Source organism: Lissotriton vulgaris, chromosome 1_1, assembly GCF_964263255.1.
Source record: "Lissotriton vulgaris chromosome 1_1, aLisVul1.2, whole genome shotgun sequence".
Taxonomy (NCBI): Eukaryota; Metazoa; Chordata; class Amphibia; order Caudata; family Salamandridae; genus Lissotriton; species Lissotriton vulgaris.
The window spans coordinates 1,796,843,121-1,796,847,824 of NC_141685.1; the positions used below are offsets into that span (position 1 = coordinate 1,796,843,121).

A 4,704-nucleotide genomic window follows, 5' to 3' on the forward strand; every position below is an offset into this window, starting at 1 on the left:
TTAAATTTCTCGTCTGTGACAAATAGCCCGGGTTCATTAGTGATTTGTAGACCCTTAGGTATGACTCCCTTTTTGCAGTATTGGATGATAAATTCTGCATGGAGCTCGGTCCGGATCAGTTTTTTCTTTAGATTCCAGAGTTTATTCCATTTGTCTTCATCACTACTGGATAGTGTGACAGTACTAATACTTTTTGAAGACCCTCCTAGGAGCTTTTTACATTGGTCTTCTGAGAACCCAAAGGTTCGTAATGTATCCATATTGTGAATTTGGACTCTCTGGCTACTGGAGCCTGAGTAAAGCAAAAACAGGAGAGAGTTTTCCCGAGTGGACCCAGAAAGGACTGGGAAATAGTAACACCAAAAGAGGGGGGTTTCCTTTCTGTGGTTATTCCATAATTATTATACAATATATCAACTCAATAGATCAAGACACCTGTTGTGAGACAGTTTTTAGTTTAAGATGAATTACAATATCCTCAAAAACACATATACCTTCAGACCAAAAGTTGTATCAAAAAAGTCACATTTATTAAAAAGGAAGACACAAGCATTAATATTAAAGAGTTCAAACAATTTCACATAAACATTATTATATCACAGAAACACATGTATATACTTTTCATCCAAATGTTACAATATAAAAACATATAGAAACGAATAAAAAAACACTGTTGTCAACGCGTTTCGGTGCTTAGTTGGGTACAAGACCTTCTTCAGGACTAAAGATTAAAAGCTTCATAAATCTAAAAGGAATATATGTGACATTAAATTAATACAAGGTATAGGAGAATTTGTTTTTTACAGAAACATTTTTGTCTCACTTTATACAGGGTCATAACTATTAGTGGTCAAAATATCTTACTCTTTAAAGCATTTTCAATTTGCTGTGCCAGTCTTGATCCTGGATTGGAAAATTCCTTTAGTTTGTGTATTCACCTCAGCTTGACAATCTAGAGGATCTGAAGTAACAATAATACTTAATTTTACACGATGTTCTCTGTGTGGTACATATATTCTTATTTTACATGCACCAATGCTTACTTGATAGCGATGTGCAGATTCTGATTTTTTAGATGGACACTTCTCCAAGCGCCTGCATTTTATATAGGTCGCCTTGGGGTATTCAGGAGCCTTTTTACAAGTAAATTCCAATTGCTTGTTTATTTGGGCGAGCTTCACATCTATAGGTGGAAATCAATAAGCAAAGTCTATTACCATATTTAATTTGTAATAAATCTACGTGCATATAGTCACATAAATCATGGCCAGCACTATAGTCAGTGCATAAAGTTATTCTTTGATGGAGCCTTACTGTGCTTTACTTGTGGTTACAGAAGTATACCACACTATAACTTGAGTGCCCTGGTTGGTTGTATTTAAAATGCACATAAGGTGATGGCTATAACCTGTCGCAAGATGCGAATACATCCCGCCCATCATGGGCTCATAATTAGAGATGCGGGCGTGCTCTGGATCTCAGGCGCATATTGGTTAAAGTGCTGCTGAGGCTCTGTTTGGATTATGTTAGCAGAGTATTAGAGCTACTATAGAATATGGTTTGCGCACAAAGCCAGCTAGTTAATAAAGTAGTTTTTGGTTTAGAAACAGCAACAGTATTCAGCAAAAAAAGGGGGCTAGAGGTCCGCTATAGCTGGGTACAAGACACGGGTATAAATCGCCGTGTTCACGGGCAGAATCTTACCTAGGTTCAGTTTCGTCCGCGCGGTCAAAAACAATATCATGACATTCCATGAATTTTCTGAATAGGACTTCAGACAATATGCCCATTGAATTTCTGGATGGATGTTCCTTCTTCAGGGGAATCTGTAATGGAAACAGAATAGCATTTTCTAATGTATCAGGGTGGTCAATAAACAAATAGTAAAATAGCCCTGATGTCAGCTTCTACCTTGCAGTGCCTTGTACTAATCCATTCATAGTGTGTGTCAAAATTTACATGCAGAGAATAAAGTGGAGTTTACGCGTGATGGGCAGAGTAACATGAAAATTCCAATGTAACGCCGTGTGAAAAGAGTGGTGGCCCGTGAAAAGCATGAGGTTTTAAGCAAAATGAGATGATAAAATTCACCAAGAACCGTGGTCTTTTGCCCTCCACTGCCTGGACCCACTAGTGAGAGACCAATGGATCGCATGCTAATGGCGTCCAACAGAATCTCAGATGCTGAATACTCACAGTGCACACAGGTTGTTTGTGTGCTAAACAAAATGGAAAGCCTAGAGCTGAAAAAATAAAACCCACCGAATACCAAGCATGCTGGTCGTATTCCATGGCTATATAACCAAAGAAAGTATGTTCATACCTTCTGGCAAAATGCTGTTTGCCTATCTACAGGATTCCATCTAGTTTGATCAAAAGTAAATCTGCCAACAAATAAGTTAAAATCAAGTGAGTGATCGCCTTCACACAACAAAAACGCAGTACAGAAACATCAGTCTGGTCAAAACGCTTACCGATTCAGTATGTAATCGTGGAGCTCTCAGAACAAGCTCCGCGACGAGCCGCCAATGAAGCGGAAGTGAAGGAAAAAATCCAATGGGATGATATAGATGGAAGAGCGTAACGGCGATGTACCTCTCTATTCTTTCAGTCAAATTACAAGTAACTATAAGCGCCATCTTGGAGATTGTCAACCCCTGCTCATTTGTCTATAAAAACACTGCAAGGCGTGCTACAACCCCATGTATTACATAAAAACTATGTAAGTGTTCAGGCACATAGTCATGATGGTAGTGCTTGAGAATTTGACTAGATGAAGGAATTTATACAAACATTTTTTTTAAATTGTCAATGATAACCGTAGCTCAAAGCGTGACCATCCCTATCGGTGAACGAGGACAGACCGCCCATGTGAGATAAGTGAGGTGCAGCTTCAGAGCACAGGAACAAGAGGATGCTTTCTTGGCTTCCGCTCCTTTTATCCGTATTCAGGGCGGGCGTAAACCCGCCCCCGCCTGCCTCCGAGGGCGTGGTCGGCCGCGTCGGTGTCTAGGACAACCCATTCTAGGGCGGGAAAAAGGCGCGCCCCGGCTACGCCACTTCGGGCATACCAGCCGAGACTCGCCTCCCGCCCAAGATGGCTTCCCGGGGGGATCGTGGTACTCCACCATACGTTCGAATGGTCGCCCCTTTCCATTTTACATGCACCAATGCTTACTTGATAGCGATGTGCAGATTCTGATTTTTTAGATGGACACTTCTCCAAGCGCCTGCATTTTATATAGGTCGCCTTGAGGTATTCAGGAGCCTTTTTACAAGTAAATTCCAATTGCTTGTTTGGGCGAGCTTCACATCTATAGGTGGAAATCAATAAGCAAAGTCTATTACCATATTTAATTTGTAATAAATCTACGTGCATATAGTCACATAAATCATGGCTAGCACTATAGTCAGTGCATAGTGTTATTCTTTGATGGAGCCTTACTGTGCTTTACTTGTGGTTACAGAAGTATACCACACTATAACTTGAGTGCCCTGGTTGGTTGTATTTAAAATGCACATAAGGTGATGGCTATAACCTGTCGCAAGATGCAAATACATCCCGCCCATCATGGGCTCATAATTAGAGATGCGGGCGTGCTCTGGATCTCAGGCGCATATTGGTTAAAGTGCTGCTGAGGCTCTGTTTGGATTATGTTAGCAGAGTATTAGAGCTACTATAGAATATGGTTTGCGCACAAAGCCAGCTAGTTAATAAAGTAGTTTTTGGTTTAGAAACAGCAACAGTATTCAGCAAAAAAAGGGGGCTAGAGGTCCGCTATAGCTGGGTACAAGACACGGGTATAAATCGCCGTGTTCATGGGCAGAATCTTACCTAGGTTCAGTTTCTTCCGCGCGGTCTGCCTGGTATCCCCGGTCTCCAGAGTCAGTATGGAGGACGGGGCGCGTATTGGTTAAAGCGCTGCTGAGGCTCTGTTGGGATAATGTTAGCAGAGCATTAAAACTATTGTAAAATTTGGTTTGCGCACAAAACCTGCTAGTTACTAAAGTAGTTTTTAGTTTAAAAGCAGCAACAGTATTTAGCAAAAAAGGGGGCTAGAGGTCCGCTATAGCTGGGCTCGAGGCACGGGTATAAATTTCCATGTTCACGGGCAGAATCTTACCTAGATTCAGTTTCGTCCGCGCGGTCTGCCTGGTCTCCCCGGTCTCCAGAGTCAGTATGGAGGACGGGGCACGGAGGCGGTATTTATACGCTGATAAATTGCAATAAACAGGTTGACAAGATCCACCTGTTTTTAGTTAAATGGTGTTGTGAAGCCGCGCCATTTTAGTAGTTTTTGCGGTATAAATTAAACGCCTTCGAGACTAAAGGCGGACTTAGGTAGGTGCCAGTTGGTAGTCAAGGGAACGCATTCAGTGCGAATGTTGTCCGAAGGTGAAAACGGACTTCGGTTTTTACGTTAGTTCCATTGTTTTGGTAAACAAATACCGGGTGCGAGAATAAAAGAAAGAAACGGGTTCTGCTAAGTTGCGAAATCGCAACATATACATTTGCAACAATATTGATTAGAGCGGGCCCATTATTATAAGTTAATGGTATATAGACTATGGTGCGCCTGAGTTGTTTCCTTCTTATAATCTTACTTCAGATATACGGCATTTGCTGGATCTATACCTATAATGCATGAGTTTTTCTGCGCTATTCACCCAGATTGCTTCTTTTTGTGTATGGTTACTATGTCT

At 41.3% G+C, this 4,704-nt stretch overlaps 1 long non-coding RNA gene across 1 annotated transcript; it reads right to left on the minus strand.

Moving 5' to 3' along the window:
• Positions 1-686: 686 nt before the first annotated feature.
• LOC147751223 (uncharacterized) lies at positions 687-1,829 on the minus strand. The gene is made up of 3 exons (XR_015299959.1): positions 1,705-1,829; positions 1,044-1,183; positions 687-961 (listed from the first exon to the last, which is right to left on the minus strand). It is a non-coding gene; the product is annotated as an uncharacterized LOC147751223 (long non-coding RNA).
• Positions 1,830-4,704: the final 2,875 nt, after the last annotated feature.